This window comes from Lathyrus oleraceus, chromosome 6 (genome assembly GCF_024323335.1).
Source record: "Lathyrus oleraceus cultivar Zhongwan6 chromosome 6, CAAS_Psat_ZW6_1.0, whole genome shotgun sequence".
NCBI classification, from domain to species: domain Eukaryota; kingdom Viridiplantae; phylum Streptophyta; class Magnoliopsida; order Fabales; family Fabaceae; genus Lathyrus; species Lathyrus oleraceus.
Genome location: NC_066584.1, coordinates 451,661,829 through 451,674,282, shown reverse-complemented (window position 1 = coordinate 451,674,282; position 12,454 = coordinate 451,661,829).

The window sequence follows — 12,454 nt, the reverse complement described above, 5'->3', positions numbered from 1 at the left end:
TGCGTGAGCAGGGCACGACTCAAAACTTGGGGAGCAGAATTCCAAAAGAATAAATCAATGGAAAGACCCGAGCTGACTCAAAGGCGCATGTATTGGGGAATATGCCAATACAGCGGAATTATCCACAAAGGCTACTTCAGATGAAAATCCGGACTCAGATGGGGAAAATCCACTAAAGGACCTCGCTGGGGAACATCCAAACAGGACTCCTCTGAGGAAATACCAGGGTGAGGTATTACCGGTTACTGGGTAATAAGCTCAAAGAGACATATGATATGAACACCGGTATAAGGGTGAAAGAACAACATGCTCGGGGAGAATGAATATCTAAGACCGGTATAAGGGTGAGAGATATCAAACATCCAAAATCATCTGAGGAAAACCTAAAAGGTATATTTCAACTCAGGAAAATCTAACTACACGGGGGACAAGAGTCATAATAGGGAGCAGAGAGGAAGGAACACCAGGGATACCGGTTACTGGGCATATAATAGGTGACCGACCAGGGCGTGAATTAGGGAATATTCCCAAGACACTCATCATCCAAAGGAGGGCTAGAAAGCAAACTCGATAGCAGGATGGGTATTCGACTCCGCAAAGGGGATACAAATCTTACTCGACTGGGGAAGAACAAAGACTTCGACCGAAGAGTGCATGAGACATATTATCTATTACCGTCAGAACGTAGATAACATACTCGCATGGAGGATTATCCACAACCGGGTACTGGGTTAATAAAGGATAAATCGACCGAAAAGAAGGGGCATCGGGAATACCAAAAATTGGGTATAAAATGATGACCAATCAAGGGGAGAAACGATCATTACCGATAAACGGCCAATGAAAGATGACTCGCCGGGGATAAATTGACAAAGGCAATGATCCGGGAGACATACTCGAAAAGGGTGAAGGACTATCAATACCGAATATCGGATAATGATAACCGTCAAGGAGGGGACTACATCTACCAGATACTGGGTAGAAAACCACGGAAAAGTAACCGCCATCGGTTAGGATGAATAAAAGGTTAACTCTGCCAAGGGGATAGAAATAGGGTTTACAACTACCAGTATGAGGGTAGAAAACCACAGGCTCCGTCGCGGAAAAGATGGATAATTACTGGTTACTGAGCAATCATTCATCCAAACTACGTGGAACTGCAAGGATAATCTCCAGAAGCCAAATCTAGGAACAAACTAGAGATGCACAATAAAACAAGACTCATCCCTATGAGGATATAACTCAATGGGGGTTCCATCCCAATATATGTGTTGGAAAGAAATAGAAACAACCATCATCCACGAGGACATAACTCGGTGGGGAATGTGGAAGAAAGGATAAACATTTTCTACTTATGGGACTGACTCTTTATGGAGAGATCAGACACAAATAATCTGCTTGGGGAATATATTACCGACTAGCAGAAGATGACAAACAAAGATTTATGGCAAAGGATGCAACATGAATATCTGAATGTTAAAATTATGCATATATGCGTGATTCATGTATGATGAATGCTGACAGGACAAACATATCTAACACAAACAAGTCCGCTGATGATTGAATAAACATCTGGTACTATATCTCAAGAGAGAAGGCCAGGCCCAGTGGAGAACATCCCATCTGTTGAGGATCAGGGGTACATGGACCTCTGCAGGGGAATGATCAACAACCAATCCAACTGGGAACAGGATCACGGCACAGATAAGTTTCGCTGGGGAAGCCGCTCCACCGGGGAAATTATCAAAGGGGATGATGGATCTTTGTGGGGATACGACCATCAATCCGAAGCTTCCATGGGCACCAAACCAAGAGCTCACACCTGCTGAGGAGGAAGGAGGCTGAATACCTTTACCACACACTCTACTCGGGAGAGGAAACCACAAAAAGGCTCCGGAGGAAGAGGATACCAATATGCCAGGAATATGACCAGATGTCTTACCCTGTCGAGAATCCTACCATCCTTGGGAGAGCACTGAAGACATCCCAATATCCTTTCATCATTGTGAATGTTCACTTTGTTTAAAAACTAGTTATGAACAGTTTAATTATTTAAAAACAATGATATTTCTCAATTAAAACATGCAAAACATTTGTTGAATAGAAACAAATAAGAGTGTAAATAATTGGACAAAGGCTCAAAATTTATTTGATGGAATGGTAGTCTGCAAATGGCAAGACTCCATGGATCTTTACAAATTTGAAATTGGTGATATATATTGGAAAAGGGCTACATTGAACATAATGACCATTTCTCCACCAACTTTGAATCCGATGTATTTGAAGCTTCGGTTGATGATGACTGAGCGAGAATCTCTGACGGATGACGGTTTGTAGAACAAAGTCTTGTCAGGATGCAGTTACTTGCCAAATCCCTTTTTTTTTTTGCCTAGAATGCCCCAGGGTGAGGTACTCAATCTAGCGGGATACATATTCATTATTTTTTTATATGTCTCTAACTTTTGCCTGGATCGCCCTTTCGGGTTCTCAATCCACCGAGACGCTCATTTTTGCCTAAGTCGCCCTTTCGGGTTTTCAACCTAGCGAGCTATTATGTTTTTATCTCTAGGCGAAGTATTTCTTGACTGCATCTGAATTCACAGGACGAGTGAAATCCTCCCCATCCATAGTTGTAAGTATCAAAGCACCGCCTGAAAAGGCTCTCTTGACAACATATGAACCTTCATAGTTTGGAGTCCACTTGCCCCTGGAATCGGGCGCGAAAGACAAGACCTTCTTGAGCACGAGGTCACCCTCTCGGAACACACGAGGCTTGACCTTCTTATCAAAGGCTTTCTTCATCCTTGGCTGATATAATTGACCGTGGCACATGGCAGTCAATCTCTTCTCTTCAATCAAATTCAGCTGGTCATAACGACTCTGAACCCATTCAGCATCAGTCAACTTGGCTTCCATCAAGACTCTCATTGATGGGATCTCCACCTCTACTGGGAGCACCGCCTCCATGACGTAAACAAGAGAGAAAGGGGTTGCCCCTGTTGAAGTGCGGACAGATGTACGATATCCATGTAAAGCAAATGGCAGCATCTCATGCCAATCTTTGTACGTAACAACCATCTTTTGGATAATCTTCTTGATATTATTATTAGTAGCTTCAACAGCCCCATTCATCTTGGGTCTGTAGGGAGAAGAATTATGACGCACAATCTTGAACTCGCTACACAGCTCTTTCATCATCTTGTTGTTCAAGTTAGATCCATTATCAGTAATGATCTTATCTGGCACACCATATCGGCATATGAGTTGATTCTTGATAAATTTCACGACACCTGCCTGGTCACGTTTGCATATGATGCCGCTTCAACCCATTTGGTGAAGTAATCAATAGCTACGAGAATGAATCTGTGACCGTTGGACGCTTTTGGCTCTATCATGCCAATCATGTCAATTCCCCACATTGAGAAAGGCCATGGTGACGAAATCACATTCAGAAGTGTCAGAGGAATATGAATCTTGTCCGCATAGATCTGACACTTATGGCATTTCTTCACGTATTTGCAGCAGTCGGACTCTATTGTCAGCCAATAGTAGCCTGCTCTCAACATCTTTCTAGCCATGGCATGTCCATTGGAATGAGTGCCAAATGAACCCTCATGGACCTCAGTCATTAACAGGTCTGCTTCGTGTCTATCCACGCATCTGAGCAGCACCATATCAAAATTTCTCTTATAAAGCACATCTCCATTGAGGTAGAAACTGCCTGACAATCTCCTCAAAGTCTTCCTATCTTTCACAGATGCCCCAGGCGGGTAAATCTGGCTCTAAAGGAAGCACTTGATATCATAATACCACGGCTTATCATCTTGCACCTCCTCTACTGCAAATACATGGGCTGGTCTGTCCAAGTGCATCACAGTGATATTGGGAACTTCATTCCAAAGTCTTACCACAATCATCGAAGCAAGCGTAGCAAGGACATCTGCCATCCGATTCTCATCTCGAGGGATATGATGGAAGTCAACCTCAGTAAAGAACGTTGAAATCCTCCTCGCATAATCCCTATATGGAATGAGGCCAGGCTGATTCGTTTCCCACTCAACCTTAATTTGATTAACAACGAGGGCCGAATCACCATAAACATCAAGATGCTTGATCCTTAAATCAATGCACTCTTCCAATCCCATAATACAGGCTTCATACTCAGCCATATTATTCGTGCATTTGAAAGTTAGCCTTGCTGTGAACGGAAAATGTGTGCCCTGAGGAGTAATAATCACTGCCCCAATACCATTTCCATATTGATTTACAGCGCCATCAAACACCATACTCCATCTGGAACCAGGTTCTGGCCCTTCATCGAGCGTGGGCTCATCGCAATCTTTCATTTTCAAATACAGAATCTCCTCATCTGGGAAGTCATATTGAACTGATTGATATTCCTCGATCGGTTGATGTGCCAAATGGTCTGCCAAAATGTTACCTTTAATGGCCTTCTGCGTCCGATACTCGATATCATACTCAGATAACAACATCTGTCAACGGGAAATCCTCCTTGTTAAAGAAGACTTCTCAAATATATACTTGATTGGATCCATTTTGGATATCAATCAAGTCGTATGATTCAACATATACTGGCGTAAGCGCTTAGCAGCCCAAGCCAAAGCACAACATGTCTTCTCAAGCATTGAGTATCGAGACTCACAATCAGTGAACTTCTGACTCAGGTAGTAGATAGCATATTCTTTCTTCCCTGATGCATCTTGCTGACCAAGGACACAACCCATTGAGTCTTCAAGAACTGTCAGATACATAATCAATGGTCTCCCTTCCACAGGCGGAGACATAATCGGAGGCTCAGACAAATACTCTTTAATACTGTCAAAAGCTTTTTGGCAATCCTCGGTCCAATCATGAGGCTGATCTTTCCGGAGGAGCTTTAATATCGGTGCACATGTGGCAGTCATGTGGGATATGAACCTGAAAATATAATTCAAGCGACCAAGAAACCCTCGGACTTGCTTCTTAGTTTTGGGCGCAGGTATCTCTTGTATTGCTTTGACCTTTGCAGGATCAACCTCAATACCTCTTTCACTAACGATAAAGCCCAATATCTTGCCGGAACGGACTCCAAATGTACACTTGTTGGGATTCAGACGAAGCTTATACTTCCTCAAACGCTGAAAAAGCTTCCACAAGTGCTCTACATGCTCAACTTCCGTTCTTGACTTTGCAATCATATCATCAACATATACCTCGATCTCCTTATGCATCATATCATGAAACAACGTGGTCATAGCTTGTTGATACGTGGCTCCGGCGTTCTTCAAACCGAAGGGCATCACTCGATAACAGAATGTTCCCCAAGGTGTGATGAATGTTGTCTTCTCCATATCCTCGGGTTCCATTTTGATCTGATTATATCCGGAAAATCCGTCCATAAATGAGAAGACATTGAATTTAGTTGTATTATCTACCAACATATCAATGTGTGGTAGAGGGAAATCATCTTTCGGACTAGCTTTATTTAAGTCTCTATAGTCCATACATATTCAGACTTTTCCATCTTTCTTAGGCACAGGCACAATATTGGCCACCCATTGAGGATACGTAGAAGTCACCATAAAACCCGCATCAATTTGCTTCTGAACTTCTTCCTTGATCTTCACTGCCATATCAGGATGAGTTCTTCTGAGCTTCTGCTTCACAGGCACGCACTCAGGCTTCAAAGGCAGGAAATGTTGCACAATATCTGTATTCAGACCAGGCATGTCTTCATATGACCAGGCAAAGACGTCAACATATTCTCGTAGCAACTCAATCAACTCCCTCTTAACAGATTCTTCCATGAGCGCCCCAATTTTCACTTCTCGCACACAATCTTCAGACCCCAAGTTGACTGTTTCCAGATTCTCAAGATGCGGATGAATGATCTTCTCTTCATGCTCAAGTAGACGGGTAATCTCGTCAGGAATCTCTTTAACATCATCTTCTTCCGCCTAAAATACAGGGAATTCAAAGTTGGGAGATGGTGTTGGATCATTATGTTCAATGGGTTTGATTAACCTGCATAATGATTTTGGATATAAAAGAAACTTTAGAATTCAAACAAAGCAAATCATTATGCAGATGAACAGATTGATTTTATTCTTATTTAGGGTTTTTTGTGATCACCAATTTCATGCAAAAGCGAAAAGGGAAAATAATTGGAAAAACAAACATTTAACATGAGTTTATTGAATGGAAATATCATTGTATTTATGCACCAACAATGTCATCACTTCTCCTTTTGGCATGGGAGAAGGGTTTTCAAACACAATGAACATTACTTTGACTTATGGATAACTGTCGGAATATCAACAGCGACCCAATTATTGCAGATCCCTCCAGGGATGATGAAGTTGTCAGAATCCTCTTCGTCTTCTTCCAGAATGGCTGCAGCCTCTTCATCTTGACCAGTGTGGATGAAACCTCCACTCTTGAACAAACCTTGCTTGTTGAACACCCCAGAAGAATAGCCTATGCCAGCCCGGGATTTATTGTCTTCCAACTCAATCATTTGCCCCAAGCCAGCAGTTGCACCATGCTCAATGGCCAACTTTGCATCTTTATAGGAAGCAAATGAAGGAGTTTCCTTCTTAATAGGTTCAGCAATAGATAAAGCTTGGAACAGAGTTCCAACTTCATCCTCAACATCTATATAAGAGAAGGAAGACAAATGGCTAACCAGGAGAGCCTTTTCTCCCCCTACCACCACCAGCTTCTTGTTTTTCACAAACTTCAGTTTCTGGTGTAGGGTGGATGTCACGACGCCTGCCTTGTGAATCTATGGTCTGCCTAGGAGACAACTATACGATGGGTGAATGTCCATAACCTGGAAGGTAATCTAGAAATCACTTGGTCCGATTTTGACTGGGAGATCAACCTCACAAATCACAGTTTTGCGAGACCCATCGAAAGCCTTCACAACTACTCCACTCTGCCTCATGGGAGGCCCCTGATATGATAACTTCGTAAGAGTGGACTTTGGCAATACATTCAATGATGACCCAGTGTCCACCAGCACATTGGACATGGCATCGTCCTTGCAGCTCATAGATACGTGTAATGCCAAGTTGTGGTCTCTTCCCTCCTCGAGGAGGTCAGCATCACAAAAACTTAAATTGTTACAAGCGGTGATATTTGCAACAATACTGTCAAATTGCTCTATCGTGACGTCGTGGTCCACGTACGCCACATCCAACACCTTCTGCAAAGCTTCTCGGTATGGTTCTGAATTCATCAGCAATGATAAAACAGAGATTTTGGATGGCGTTTGTAGAAGCTGATCAACCACGTTGTACTCACTTCTCTTGATGCGCCTCAGCATCTCATCACAATCTTCTTTCGCATTGCCACTCGGGCCAGCAGAAGCAGGAGTTCTCAATGTAGGAGTAGGTTTAGCAACAAGTACCGGGTTCGGAGCGTTCACAGCATTCCCAATCGGGCTTTCAGCGTAATCAGCATTGTTATTCCTTCGAGCGTCAGCTTGCGGCTTTGGCGGAGCCGAGAAAACACGACCGTTGCGGGTCAGGCCGCTGACGTCGGCAATATTAACAACTGACGAAGAGGGCAGGGGCACCTCCTTCCCATTCTCCAATGCTACAACATTGTAGCGATAGGGGACTGCCTTCTCAGAAGAGTACGGTATAGGACCGGCTGGCTTAATAGTCAGAGCAGGAGAAACCTTCAGCTTGCTACCATCATACTTGATGACAACAGGCTCAGGTATCCGGAACACCGGAGAAATCACGTTGACTTCAACAACATCTTCATCAACATTTCTATTTTGAAGGATCTCAATGACTCCCTCATCTAGCATTTCCTGAACATCCTTGCGCACCTGGTGACAACCTCTCTGATTGACAGAACAGACTCGACATCTATCATAATCGTGCTCATAGTGGCTATAGTCACACAACAAACGATGCATCTCAACCAGCGATTGTCGAATATGACTGACGTATTTGACTTCATACTTGCCAGGACAACCCTGGACCATATTGACAGATTTCCCATGCTCGGGCAATGGGTTCTTCTTCACATTCGGACCCACGTCCTCGAAAAACAAAATCCCACTTCTCACAAGGTCTTGCACCTTGGTCTTCAAGGGATAACAATTCTCCACGTCATGTCCGGGAGCACCGAATGATATACGTAGTGAAGTTCAGGCTTGTACCACCACTGGGGGTTAGCAGGTATAGGGGGAGGGTCTCGTGGAGTGATTAACTTTCTATCAATCAAAGATGGATAGAGTTCAGCGTAAGTCATCGGAATTGGATCAAAGGTGACCTTCTTCCTCTCGTAGCTGGTGCTGGCATTGTTGTTATTGTTTCGAGGCTGGTAGGCCTGTTGTTGTGGACGCTGTTGTTGTTGCTGATATTGCTGAGATTGTTGTTGTTGATAATGTTGGGCTTCTCTGAAAACAGGTGTTATATGAGCCACCTGATGCTGGTTGTTAATGGGGCGAGCAATCTTCCTCTTCATAGAGGGTCTTCTCTTGACATGGGAAGACACAGCATGTGCCTCTCCCTCCTTCTTCTTTGCAAAGCTTCCATATCTCTTTGCTGAAGAGCTTTCATCTCGAGTTAAATGTCCTTCACGGACCCCCTCTTCCAGTCTCATTCCCATATTCACCATCTCGGTGAAGTCTGAAGGAGCACTGGCTATCATTTTCTCATAGTAGAATGAACTCAAGGTCTTCAAAAAGATCTTGGTCATCTCTTTCTCCTCAAGGGGTGGCACTATCTGAGCTGCCAACTCGCGCCACCTCTGGGCGTATTCTTTGAAGCTCTCTTTCTCTTTCTGGGACATTGCCCTCAATTGGTCCCTATCAGGAGCCATATCCATATTATATTTATATTGCTTGACGAAGGCCTCGCCAAGATCGTTGAAAGAGCGGATGTTCGAACTTTCCAAACCCATGTACCACCGGAGAGCGGCACCGGACAGACTGTTCTGGAAATAGTGGATGAGCAATTGGTCATTATCAGTTTGCGTCGACATCTTGCGAGCATACATCACAAGATGGGTGAGAGGGCATGTGTTTCCCTTATACTTCTCAAAGTCAGGTACTTTGAATTTAATATGGATTTTTACGTTGGGCACAAGGCACAACTCAGCAGCACTTTTACCAAAAAGGTCCTTCCCCCTCAGAGTCTTCAGTTCCTTGCGAAGCTCAAGGAATTGGTCTTTCATATCATCCATCTTCTCATAAACATCTGGACCTTCAGATGGTTCAGAATGGTAGATGGTAACTTCAACTCTTGGTAATGTGTGCACAACGGGAGGTGGCACTGAAAGGACCGGGCTAGATGCCGGCAAAAAAGCAAGAGTAGGAGTGAAACCCTCTGACATGAAATTGGCAAGCATTCCCCACGGGAACCCGGCCGACATAGATGGCGTAAAATGGGCTGTTGCAGCAGGCATAGTAGAAGTCACGATCTCAGAAATGACCGTCCTCTGGGGAGGAGTTGAGGGTGTTAGAGAAGACTGGCTCTGGGCAGCCATGAATGACTCCATCAGGGCAGTCAATCTGGCTACTTCTTCCTTCAGCTCGCGGTTCTCTTGTTCCAAATGATCCATCAGTTTCGAGGAGTTGGCTCTGGTGTAGTACCGGTGAGTCAGCTTGTCTTCAAAATAAATGGAGAACACAGAGTTAGACCAAAGGAGAAGAAGCCTGGAGAAAAACCTGCTTATGCACATGATACATGCAATGCTTGTGCATATGATTTGTTTTTGTTATCAAAGGAACTTTAGAGTTCTATTTGCAAATGTTGGAAATATTAAACAGTTATCACATATGGAAATACAATATCAATAATATATGGGAAATGTCTTTACATCAAAGAAGTACAGCATTGGTAACCAAATACAAGAGAGAAGGAGAATGATCATCATATGGATCCCTAGAAATAATCATCTAAAGCTCGAGAGACTGGAAGATAAGATGCACGAAGCCTCTCACCTCCTCCTCGTAGGCTGCCTCCATATCCGCCTTCTCTTTGGCAAGTCGATCGTACTTCCTATTGCAAAATCTAGAAGACTGAGGAAGTAGAGAAGTCCATGCATCATTAGGATCATCAATAACCTGATGCTCGAGGAACTCTATCAAAGCATCCTTCTCCTTAATCTGTTGAAGCAACTCTTCTCGTTCACGGATCCAAGCACGTGAATGGTCTTCGTCTCTCAACTCCTCTACTCCTTGGTCAGTGAGGGTTGAAGGCCCAACCATAACCAAAGGTGTAGGTCTCGGATACTCGTAAGGCATGAGGTATTCAACAGCTCTCCTCCTAACCTAAGAAGTATAAGGTTCCAAAGCAATACAATTCTTCGGTTCCAACTCCTTCCTTCCTTTCCTATGGATCTTGCGCCAAGCGCGGGCCATCCTGCCCTTCAGGCCTTGGGGATCTTTATCCTTCTAAAAGAACACACCCTTTAACAGAATGTTATTGGGTTTATCCTTTAGGGGGAACCAAAGTTGACGACGTGCCAAAATAGGGTTGTAGTTAATCCTACCACATGTACCAAGAAGAGGCACATTGGAGAATTCACCACAAGAGTCAATAATCTGCACACCATCATTGTAAGACCCCAATTTTGGCACTAAGATCCCTCATGGCATCATATCATATCATATCATTGCCTCAAGGATCCCTGTGCACCTTGCCTTCTTCCCTGAGGGTGGTTTATCTTTTGAGAGTGATTCTTGATCACCAAGCATGTTTTGCATTTGTATATTATGGCTTTTCATTTGTTTACTAACCAAAAGTACAAAAATATGTCATCTAACCTTGTTACTTGCAGATGAAGCAATCAATAGTCAGGACAGTCAAAGGCATTCATTGAGCAGTAGATGGTGGCCATTCTTGAGAATTTGGGCACCATGATCATTCACAAGAGTTCATATGAGTTATGACATCATTTTGAATCAAGATCCCAAGTGGTAGAGGCTTGGATTTCATCTGATCATAGCCAGGTCAACTAAAACCCTAGAAAAGTCAACACAAGTCAATTGTGCATTCAATCATGGATTTGAAGGTGGTAGATGGTTAGAGAGACCTCATTCATGTCCATACAAGTCTCATTTAACATTTCAAACATCAACAATGAAGAATTTGAGGTCAGATGAAAACTTTCCAAAAATAGTAAGTGACCTGTAATTCAAAATTGCCAAAAATGGAAAGGTCTTCTCCTCAAGATTACATCATCAAGAAAGCTTAAAATGAAATTTTGTTGAACATGAAAGTTAAAGATCTTGCTCTCACCTTTCCAAAATGTCCAAGAACATTAATTTCTAATTTGTGGTTGAAGAGATATGATCAAAACATGGCCAAGTGTGGTTTGAACTTCAAAAGTGCATAACTTCTCAACCAAATGACCAAATGAAGTGGTTCTTTTTGCCAAATTCCTCTCTTGAACTCTATTATCCAAATCATGCATTACATTTCATCAATTACCATCACATGATCATTTCATATTTCACTTGATTTTTGGAGGGAATTTTTAAAGTTTAAAATTGGTGAATTGTGTGAATATTCTATCATTGCCAAAAGCTCTAAAATGCAATTTCAAGTGAATTTAAGCTCAGCCACGTGCACTGTTCATCATGCACACCATGCATAGGGTAAAATGGCCATTTTGCATTTGCACTTCATTTTAGCTAATTCTCATTAACATTGATTAAACCTGATTAGGGATTGGATTAGGAGGGAGTATATAAGCCTAAGCATAACAGAAAATCAGTAACCACACTTCATTTCTCAAGATCTAGATCTAGAACACAAATTTTCTCTCTCAAATTTTCTTCCATTTTCTTCATTTGCCTTTGCATTTCCTGGTTTGATTCTTGTTACTGAGTTGATTTTGAGCAGGATCTTTCATAGACACAGAGGAATTCGAGCAACATTGAAGCATAGGGAAGCTTTGAATCATCCATGGCAGCTCCAAGTTCTTGAAGAATCGTGCACATCCAAGCCTCCAATTCTCATCCAGTTAACTTCATAAGCATTGTAGGAGAGCTTTCAAGTATCACAAGTCCTTGATCGCGACTTTATGAGTCGAATTTGGGGTACAAACTGCAAGTGCACAGTTCTATCGCGTAGTTTTAAAAGATATCGATCCCACAGGGACTTATGAATCGATATACCGTTATCTAAGGTTACTTCGTAAAGTTAAGGCAGGTAATACTTTGATTGTTTGGGGGAAAAGCTAAAACTAAAATAAGATCTAAAATAAATATCTAATAAGCGGATATCGGTATGTAGTTCGTCGTAATTAGGGAATCAATTCTTTGTTGGTTTCTTGGTTTTAAAATAAATCTTTTCAGTTGACGCTATTGATTAAAAGTTTTATCTCAAACTCTCGCTCTGTTGAATAAACTATGATTTTATATTAACGTAGCTGTCACTTATAGTTAAGTCAAAAACCACTTTTTGAAAACAATAGAATCCGTAGA